Source organism: Gadus chalcogrammus, chromosome 2, assembly GCF_026213295.1.
Source record: "Gadus chalcogrammus isolate NIFS_2021 chromosome 2, NIFS_Gcha_1.0, whole genome shotgun sequence".
Classification (NCBI taxonomy): Eukaryota; Metazoa; Chordata; class Actinopteri; order Gadiformes; family Gadidae; genus Gadus; species Gadus chalcogrammus.
In genome coordinates, this window is record NC_079413.1 from 2,105,980 (window position 1) to 2,117,254 (window position 11,275).

The 11,275-nt window shown below is 46.5% G+C and overlaps 1 pseudogene; it reads left to right on the top strand.

Moving 5' to 3' along the window:
* The first annotated feature begins 1,692 nt into the window (after positions 1-1,692).
* LOC130403868 (nucleolar transcription factor 1-like) lies at positions 1,693-11,256 on the top strand (annotated as a pseudogene).
* The last annotated feature ends 19 nt before the right edge of the window (positions 11,257-11,275 follow it).

An 11,275-nucleotide genomic window follows, 5' to 3' on the forward strand; every position in this document is an offset into this window, starting at 1 on the left:
ATCGCCCAGGAACACACACCGTACAATTTGGACCCAAATTCTTTATTCAATTGTCATGTGCCTTGAAAACAATATACAGGTTATTTTTTTTTGCAAAAAGAGAAATGGGGACACTGCTTTTGATTGTGGACTGCGCGCAATTCAATGTGTCACAGTATCGTTAAGTTAATTCATGCCTTTTTTAAAAAAAAGAGTCAAAAGTTATGAATAACCAGCTATTTTATCATTTAAAAGTTTCAAAAATCTAACTTTAATAATCAGTGATATTGTCATATCTTTATTATGTTTAGATTGGGCCTGCGCGAATAGTGCTTGACAGAACAGATCTGATTTATTGCCTCACAATTGTCCCTGTATATATTTTTTTCTTAGTGTTGAGTTTATAAGTAATAGTTTTTACATATCAAATAGTTTGACTGAATGACTTTTTTTTTCCCTTATCCCGTCTGTTGTGTCTTAATAAGCTATGCATGTGATTACTGTTTTACCAATCAGTTGGCATATGGATGACATTTGTATACAGTGAGATTAAATATCTTACTTGACTGCTTGTGAGTTTGAATTTCTTGGCTTTATCAGAATGACGTATGTACTTGTTATTGATATTGGTGGCTCGAACAGACAGGTGAGGGAGGACCCACTAGAGAGCCTCTTTTGATGCCGGCGTCTGTGGATCAAATAAAAATGTTAGTTTAGGCTATGTTGGCTATTATGTGTTATGTGTACATGTGGTGGCCCAACAAGTTTGAATCTCACTTTAACAAAACCTGTTACTAAACCTGATTGACTTGACTTTATTACGTTGTTACAATATAGACCTACGACCTGTTGATGTGCATTGCACCCTCACGTAGTGCTATGTGATGCTGCGCACCGCTCAAAGTCCAGTGGCTGCACCTCCGACTGGGTGGCTTCGCCTCCACTATCATTTAACATTGCTGAGCGCTCATTGGAAAGTCATTTGTTTTCAAAGAATTCGGCTGTGTGGATTGGTCGGCCCGGTAACGCCCACAAACAAGCCAAGGTGGAGTTGAGGGAGAAAATACATGCTGGGCAAAATGAAGCTACCAAACGGGAAGCCTTTGATTCACCAAAAGGCCGGAGTTATCCGAAACACCATCCAGTCATGAGACCCACCGTTCTGTTACCATTGCACTGTTGATGTCCAAGTAGAAAGCTGTCATTAAAAAGAAAATTCTGACGATTAAAAAAAATAAAGGTTTATTTACATTGAAATCACATTAAAAAAACATTGCGGATCATTCAATACATCGTCACAAAAAGTTGCTCCAGAAAGGCACACGGTGTTGAAACGGTGGCTGCGTAAAGTCTACCCCAAAGCCGATCCGAATACGTGCAGGGTAATAACGGATCGGCCGGCCGCACAGATCGCTCCTCCAGCAATATGTGGGGAAAATAACAACCACCATCGTCGGCTTCGGCGTGAGGAAGAAGCAGCTGGAGAGAGATCGAAAATGTGGACGGGGCCACGCATGGCGAAATGGTTGGATCGAGAGAGCTGCGCGTTGAGTGGAGGGAGAAAGCAAGTGAGATGGAGGCGGGGGGAACTTCCATCTCTGCGGGGACTGGAGCGCCTGTGCCCTGGACCGACGGCGCAGTGCTGGCTAACGTTCAACCCACCCCTTCTTCCACAACGAGACTGACTCACGCCGAGACAGGTAAGCCGCTCAACCGCTTACATTTACAGCCCGACTGCGTGGTAAACAATCGCCTTTATGGTTTACCACCTTAAATATAAAGGCGCGTTTGGGATTGTTTTTTTTGTTGTTATTGTTTGCTTTGACATGTTTTTAAAACCGCCTTCAAGGCGAGCCGTTCGCTAGCCTCCACCACGCCGACCACTGTAGGGTACAGACGAGGTCGCCATACCCGAATTCCTTGTCCTCTACAGCGGGTAAGAAATCCTGCTCAAGACCTAGATTTTGTCGTAAAAATATAATGTTTCTACTCGGTCATGGTATGGGCTCATACGATTAACTTAAAGGATACGGGGGACATTATTTTAGAGAATAAACAGGGGTTTTCCGCGTGGGGACCTCCATGCGGTTGTCGTCGGAACAGCCATCCGCCTCGCTGGTTAGCCATCAGGGATATCGGTTTAATATCTCACCGTACGGTCTCTCCCTCTCTCACCGTGCCAGAAAGACCCAGGAAGGTCGGCGAACCCGCCTTCTGGGGCACCTGGGCTCTTAGCTCGACGATATATTAGTTCGCAACGCGGTGGTCGGGCTTTAAAGCGCGTTTGTGGGTCGCTGTGCGTGCAGACCGCCATTGGACCTTGACACGGTAGGTCTCCCAGCAGCCTGGGCTGAAGCATGGCGGCTCTATAGCCCTGGTGGCTCCAGTGAAGCACTGGCAGACACTTCGATGGTAAAATCGTCTCGTTTCAAACAATGCGACGTCGGTATCGCCGTGCGGTTGATGTGTCGTGGACTAAACATATTTGGGGATTGAGTGTTGATGATTTAAGTCCGATAGTCTAGTATTTCGTGTGTTTTCTTCACGATTCGGTCCTTGAGTCTTGTACCTGAAACCACCGTTTCCTCTCCGCCGTACATTTTGAGAAGGCGCTGCGTTGGCTCACATGTTCTGAGGAGCGGGACTTTAATGCGATATTTTACATTGTTTTAAGTTATAAAGTGAATTTAGTAAGCGTAAGTTTTCTTGGAGCATCATTTGACGTTTTGAATGTATACTTTAAAAAGTTTCAATTCAGTGGTTCATCAAATAAGTGTTAAACTACTTTTTAGCGGGTTTTACTGACGCATTATAGACCATGGTGATACTGGATTTCTCCCTTTTTCTTGTGACTTCAAATGTTACCCGATTTAACACATTTCCCGACCGGAGATTGCTCTATTTTTGGTCCGAAAAAACAAACATATCTACACATATATTGCTGGAAACGACTGCACCGTGGCCAACGTGAAATGGCCGGCTTCAAGGACGGTTTGAAACGACGAGCATCCGCCATCATGGCTGCGAGCTCGACTACGCCTCGCCAAAGAATGCGCTATGGATGTTCTCAGCCCCTGCAATGAGACAGCAACAGCAAACAGTATTTAATGGCAGACGATTCTCTGGACCAAACAACGACTGCTAACGATAATCCCCCCGTCCAACAACCCTTCGACAATGGCGAATGTCACGGCGGAGCTAGATCACGGTGGAGCGTCCTCTCTGTAGTGAGGCGGTTGGTACTGTTCCCCCCCCAAGCCACCATTTCCCTCCGTCGTCGGAGACCGAAAGCAGATCCCCCGTCCGTGGTCAGCTGGTCGCCTACAGCTGCCCGTCGACCATGAGCACTCGCTTCCTTCTTCCGTGGAACCTCCCAACCGCCACTCCGGGAAAAGACTCCATTACCGAGTGGATGCGGGGAGAAAATGGTGGCTCCTCTGGCGCGTCCTCCAGGACATTTTGTCGAGAAATAATATGAAGAATTCCGGCTGACAAATTGCCCGACGGTAGTGTTGTGCCGGTGCTCGTTGAAGCCCTCTGCGGTGTTATTTGAGATTTGAAGCCGTCACAAGCAATAGCCTATGTCTCACGATGTAGCGTTACGTTTAGGGGCGGTGTAATGAACATAAAACCATTATGTTGGAGCGTTTTTTTTTTCATTGGTCGGATTGTGAAGCTTATTGCTTGCTCTTGAGTTTTAAATACGGCCGGAGAAAACATTTGATGTGTGATTTTGTAATTTTGAGGAAATCATATGAAACCAACTCTAAAATAGCGAATACCTAAAATAGCGAAGCGAAGTAGAATAGGATTTCCCCTATAGGCAAAACTCAATTGAGGGAAGTTTTGGTATTGCATTTGGCTAATTCTTTATTTTTTCTTTCTTTTTTTAGAATACAACAATAAATCAAATGAATGGAGATATGGACACCGCTATCCCGGACCAAGGTTTGATATTTTATATTTGTGTTATGCGTATACACCAATGCATAATGATAATGAATAGTTTTGCAATAGTGGCCAATCACATCTTTTTGTCTGATAAATGAGTAGGATTATGCAAAAGTTTTAACTAACTTACTTTTTTTTTTTTTTTTTTAAACTTTATAGCTCATTCAAAATCAAGTCCCAGACTGAGTGAATACTCTTTTAACAGTTTTCTTGCTTTTCTACAGTTTGGGCCCAGGATGATCTTTTCAAACTTCTGGAATTGATGAAAATTGCCCTGCCCCTGAAAGACCTGACCAAATACAAGACCTCGGAGTCCCACCTGGACTGGGAGAAGGTGGCCTTCAGCTCGTACACCGCAGATCAATGCAAGCAGAAGTGGTCGGAGGTCTCCAAAGAGGTGACAGCCTGATGAACGTCCATGTTGATGTGATCTGTTTATTACTTTTAACAGTCTGTTCTTGTGAAAGGTAAACTCAAATTGAATGGTCTGTCTCCTCCCACAGATCCGCAAGTTCCGGACTCTGACGGAGCTGATATTTGACGCACAGGACTACATCAGGAATCCCTACAAGGGCAAAAAACTCAAGGTGACGCATCGTACCAAACCAATTGAGTTCCAATGCAAATTTATTTTACAAATGCAAACATTTTATACAAATATCCAACAACTATCATCATACTCAACTGATTAAGTTACAAAGCACACAGATTATACAAATAGATCTCCATTTATCGTTAGTTTCGCGACCTTCTCAACTGATTGAGTTCCAACGCAAACATTTTAAACTGCATAGCAAGTTTCCTGTGGAACCCAACCAATTGAGTAGTATGGTCACAAATCGATAGATGGTGATTATGTGTATAATGTATTAATGTATAATACAAATAACCAACATCTATTGAGGCCACCCCACTCAGTCGATTCACTTCCAATGCAAATATATTATACAAATACATCTCAGTCTATCATTTGAATCCTAATTGCCCCACTTTCTTCCCATCAACAGAAGCACCCAGACTTCCCCAAGAAGCCCTTGACGCCATACTTCCGCTTCTTCATGGAGAAGAGGGCAAAGTACGCCAAGCTGCACCCGGAGATGAGCAACCTGGACCTCACCAAGATCCTGTCCAAGAAGTACCGCGAGCTGCCGGAGAAAAAAAAGGTGGGTTGGTATAAGGACCCTGAGATTGTGTGATTTGGGCAGTTACTTTTTAACTTTTTTGAAAGTTACGTCATAACGTGTGTTTCTTTTGTTTTCCCATTGCAGAAGAAATATGTGGAAGACTTTGTGAAGGACAAAGAGTCGTTTGGGCTGAGCATGTCCAAGTTCAGGTAAAACCACAAAAAAGTGGTGGTGGTCTTTATACAATGCCTTGAGTCTAAACGTTTAGCAGGGGACAAGATATTTTAACATATTGGAAGACATTAACACAAATTCCATATTTGATTCATTTATCGATTTACTTGGTAGTGTTGAAAGATTGGTAATAAATAGTTGCAACAAGTATGACTTTTTACCTCAATTAGTTGGTACGCATTTCAAAAGACATCCAGCCTTCACCAGTACAACATGACAAAAGATGTAGCCTCCAACCGATCTTTTATCGACGGGCACAAGTTTTAATTTGACATCGTCTGGGACTTCAATCGGAAGGCCAAGTAAACATTTTACAAAGATTCGACGACAGACAGCCCAGTAACTCAGTGGTGATTTATTTTTCCCCATCTACAATGATGTGGTGATATTTTGATGTTGCGTTATGTTCAGAGGCAGATTGGTTTCAATCCTAACCGTCTCTCTGTGTGATTCGTCCTCGACAGGGAAGAGCACCCGGAGCTGGTTGAGTGCATGACCAAGAAGGGCTCCAACGTGCCCGAGAAGGCCAGGACCCCCCAGCAGCTTTGGTACACACACGAGAAGAAGGCCTTCCTGAAAACAAACGCTGACGTGAGTCCAACCCCCCCCCCACCTTTCTGCCATTTCATCTTCAGTTGAAAGTCGCACGGAGCCTTAACTGTTTCCCATGCTACCGTCTTAATCTCAATGACCATATCGTTTTAACTTCCAGGCCACAACCAAAGACATCAAAGACAGTCTGGGCAAGCAGTGGACCCGGCTCACCGACAAGAAGCGACTGAAGTGGATCGGGAAGTCTCTGGAGCTGCAGAAACAGTATGAGGTGAGTAGGCTGCGCCGCGTACAGACACGGCACTCCACCTCTCGCCACACCCGTTACATACAGGCCTCATCGGCGCTGCCGTGGTCTGACCCGTGAACGTTGACCCTGTGCTTCAGGAGACCATGCGGGAGTACATCCAGCAGCACCCCGAGCTCAACATGAACCAGGGCGACTACTCCAAGTCCACCCTCACCAAGGCAGAGCGCCACCTGAAGGACAAGTCTGACGGCCGCCCCGACAAGCCTCCCCCGTGAGTGTCCTCTCAAGCTCCTTTTTTATTTAATAAATTAGATTCATCTTCGAGTCACAAAGTCGCACCGCCAGTTAGAGCGGACAGGGCACGGTTATTGAGTTTTAGAATTCTAACATTCTCCCACCTTCTAACTGGGAGGGGCTCAATCTCAACCATTGCGATTCAAAGTAGTAAATAAGTTATAAGCCAAGCAAGGTGGGACCTCATTTGAGAGGCGTGTCGTTAACGAGCGGAGATTGGGGCTCTTGCTCAGGTTGGACATCCGATTTGAAACCCAGAACCAGACGGCTGGGATACAAACGCCCGACCCCTGTTGGAGTATCCTCCTCCCCCCGCTGCTTGTTCACCCAGACTAGCCTCTTGGGTCACAAATGCTCAGTGCTCAATTGACACATGCACGTGTGTATGTGTGTGTGTGCGCAGGAACGGCTACTCCATGTTCTGTGCGGAGCTGATGTCGAGCATGAAGGACGTGCCGAGTACGGAGCGCATGGTGATGTGCAGCCAGCGCTGGAAGCTGCTGAAGCAGAACGAGAAGGACGCCTACCAGAAGCGCTGCGAGCAGAGGAAGAAGGAGTACGAAATCGAGATGAACCGCTTCCTCGGCGTAAGTCTTGGATCTATACTCCCATAGATGAGTTGGTGTGTGTGTGTGTGTAATATGGATTTTTATACCGCTGGAACCTTTTTCCATTCATAAAATGATGGTTGTGTAGGTTACGGTGCTCATACCTTGTGTGGTGTGTGTCTGTGTGTGTAGAGTCTGTCTGTGGAGGAGCAACAGCGCGTGCTGGCGGAGCAGAAGATGATCGGCTTTAAGAAAGGAAACGCTCTCGGCAACGCGGCCCCGGCGAAGAGAGCTTCCAGGGCCAAGGTAGAAACCTCTTCCTCTGCTGCTATCGGATCAACACCCGGGCTGAACAACGTGTCTCAATACATCTGCTTATAACTCGACACCTGCCATGAACACGTTCATGGCCGTGGTGTTAAATTATCATAAATGATACACAATCATTGCATTGTATCAGAAATTGTGTTCATGCCAGGAAATGTACTTGTTTGATGACTACAATGCAGTTCACAAGCATAGATCAGTAATACACAACCACAAACCTACTCTTAGCCTTGCTTGTTTGTATCAAAAGCTGTTGAAGTCACCGCCCGCTAGCATAGCCACAGTCTCACCCTGCATTGGCGTCTCGCCGCCGTCTTGTGTCCAGCAGGCCGGCGCAGAGAAGCCCAAGAGGCCGATCTCCGCCATGTTCATCTTCGCTGAGGAGAAGCGTCCCAAGCTGCAGCAGGAGCGCTCGGACCTGTCTGAGAGCGAGCTCACACGCCTGCTGGCACGCATGTGGAACGAGCTGTCGGAGAAGAAGAAGGTAAGGGCCTTGGGGGGGGGGGGGGGGGGGCAGAGGGGATTAGGGGCACGGGAAGGCTTCTTGTTGTTGTTGTTGTTGTTGTTCCGGATATTTGGGTTTAGGCAAGGCATGGCAACTTGGTTTATATACCACTTTTCATAAACGAGGCTGGCTCAAAGTGCTTCACATAAAAACATTGTCCTGCAATAAAATAAAATGAGAAAATAGGATAGAGAAATAAAATAAAAAATGCTTTGTAGAAAAAGTGCAAAAGTTTGAAGTGCAATGCATATAAGCTTTAGCAGAAGTCTAATGTAAACATAAAAGTCCTACGTCTTGTTTTTAAAGTGGTCAAAGTTGGTCTTAAACCCTAGTGTAGGAATCCGTATTTGCTGTCTGTAAAAGCTCAGCGTGGTCACGTGACCACCGGGCAGGCAGAACGTCCCAGCCAATGAGGAGCCGTGTGTGTGCCGAGCTGACCGTCTGTGTGGTGTGTCCCTGGCGCCCCCTGCAGGAGAAGTACAAGCGGCTGGAGGCGGTGCTGAAGGCTGAGACGATGAAGAAGGAGAAGGAGGAGCGAGGCCACCTCCCCGACCCGCCCAAGACGGCCCAGGACATCTGGCAGCAGAGTGTCATCGGAGACTACCTGGCCCGCTTCAAGGTGAGCCCCCCGCTCCCTTCACACGCTCCTTAGTTAACTACATAGACACGCAACGTCAATGTATGAAATGGTTCGTTTTTGCCTAGGAGTAGACATTTCTAAGAAAAGATTGTATATTTATCTGAACACAGAAATTACCCTAGATTAAGAGTTTCTGCTTTTGTTTAATTTTTTTTAATCATTCGTCCTTAAAGATCTGCTATTATACTACTTTTCTGGTCTTCATTTCCTATTAATGACTCCTATAGAGCAACCTGACACGAATCACAGCACAAAAAACAATGTCGATTTTCGGGAAGCTCTTCCTCTCATCTGGGCGCTTTCAGCCTCCTCTGTCAACACTCAGCTCCTTCCTTCTCCGCCCCCTCGCCCCCATCCTGCCACCCCTACTGTGTTGTGATTGGTTACCTTCCGGAAGAGCATGTTGCAGCGTTACCGTACATGGAAAATCCGCATTGTTCTACGTAGATAAATCCCAGAAATTTGAACAAGTGAATGGCGACCGGCGTCCCTAGTGTTTAGCGCTCAGCACAGCCACCCCAGACGGTCAGCAGGGAACACCTCTAAATGCATGTACGTCATTATTGGACACTAAGTATGGTTAAACATGACTATAAATCATTAAAACAACGATTATAGGTCATGAAAGTTGAAAAGCATAGTAGGTGCTCTTTAAAACTAATTTATTAAACGGTCAGGACAGATTGGGGCAGTGTAGGTTACCGCCCAGATGCGATAGGACACAGCGAGGGTATTGGACGGTTCTGACGCTCTCTAACACCATGTCCCCGTCCCCCCCGCAGAGCGACGACGACCCAAGGCCCAGAAGGCGATGGAGACCACCTGGAACTCCATGGGAAGAAGGAGAAGATGCTGTGGATCAAGAAGGCGGCCGAGGACCAGAAGAGATACGAGGTAGGGGCCCTCGCTAAGGGGAACCTCGACCCAGCTCCGCTCGGCTCTGAAGACCACACTGGACTGGAGTTCTGACCCGTCACTCTGTTTCCTCTCCCCCCCCCCCCCCCCCCCTCCAGAGGGAGCTCTGTGAGATGAGGTCGCCCGTCACCACCGCCATCGCCTCGGGGAAGAAGATGAAGTTCGAGGGCGAGCCCAAGAAACCTCCCTCGTGAGTTGACCACCAGAAACCATACAATTAGTTTTTTTTTTAGCTTTGTGTTAATATCACTTTTCTTCCTGTTGACATCGAATGGTGGCCCATCCTTCTGCATCCATCCACCTACTGTTAACAAACTTAAGGCTGCTAGAGTAACTAAATGTTATTCTCTACTGTTAACCACCTAGAGGCTGTAAGAGGAACTACAGTTGACCCCCTATAGGCCATTAGAGGAACTACATGTTTTTCTCTACCGTTCACCCCCTAGAGGCAGTTAGAGGAACTGCTTGTTATTCTCCCCTCCGTGTGCTGACGTCCGTTGTCCCTGCAGGAACGGCTACCAGAAGTTCTCCCGGAGATGCTGTCCAACGGCGAGCTGAACCACCTGCCCATGAAGGAGCGCATGGAGATCGGCGGGCGCTGGCAGCGCCTCGTCCAGAAGGAGAAGGACCAGTACAAGAAGATCGCCGAGGAGAAGCAAGGCAGTACAAGGTGCTGCTGGAGCAGTGGCTGGCGGTAAGGAACTCAAAGAATATACTGAATATTATTAATTTTAACTGAATACAATTGTATTATTTCTATGCATTATATAATGCAAATAGTTGTGGATTTTATTTAGCTATTATTATATCATTATTATTTAGCAATATTTTAATGCCAATTGTATGCGAGTACAAATCCTTTTTGTGTGTGGATCTGGATCCCTCTAGCCTATTAAGGTGCAAAGAAAAGTATTTATCTTTGCTGAATGCGGCTTAAGATGTCGAGTATATTAAGTCGTTTATTTAGGGAGTTTTCCGAATCACTCACAAAACATAGTATCGTTGTACTTTTTGGAGTTGGTTGCGCTCTGCATGGTTGACGTAACGATATCGGTTGTGACCGGAGGGGTGTGAGAGATCCTAACCTCTGTTGTCGTGTTGTCTCCGCAGAGCATTTCCTCGCAAGAACGACACATCTACAAGGAGTACAACTCGCAGGTACGGTGGCTGTTGCATCGCATTACATTTATTTAGGCTTTGGCCCAAAGCAACCTACATTGTGAAGATACAAAAGGATACAAAGGAAGTGCAGAACTCGTACTACTACATACAATTCTTCTAATTAGCTGGAGGCTTCAAGGGCCGTCATGAGATGGAAGTAATACAGTATATTTATTTATCATCACAACGGTGACTGCTTGTGCTGTTTATTTCATAAGCTCTTGTGCGGCTGTACTTTACGCTTTTGTAATGACTGCGAGTCTCTCAAATCAGACTAAATTAATATCTTACCAGCTCAGATCTGGTTGAATTGGGCGAGTCGGCCCCACTGGCTTATTAAATTTTTTAAATCCCCTCGCTCCACACGAATGAGAGCCCGTCGGTAAAACGATACAAAGCGTAGCTCCGCACCGTCCAGTCGTTGGTTTCCGGCCCAAGATCTGTGCCGTCTCCCCCCAGGAGTTCTGCTTTAACAAAGCAGGAATGCTGGAGCAGAGATTAATGATGTTGTGTCTCTGTCGACCTTGCAGAAGAGGAGGTGCACCGCGAAGCCCGGCGGACCAAACGCCAAAGTGAAGGCCAAGGCCAAGAAGCCGGTGAGTCTCTCCTTGGTTCATGAGCTTTGTTTTGAACGGCCTCCATTGGTCTCTATCTCTACCCCGGTGTCTGACCTGATCTCTGCACCCCTCCCACCACAGGAGTCTGAGGAAGAAGGGAGGAGGATGACGACGACGAAGAAGAGCAGGAGAAGGCTTCCTCTGCGGATTCGTCTAGCGAGGAGGACGATGATGATGA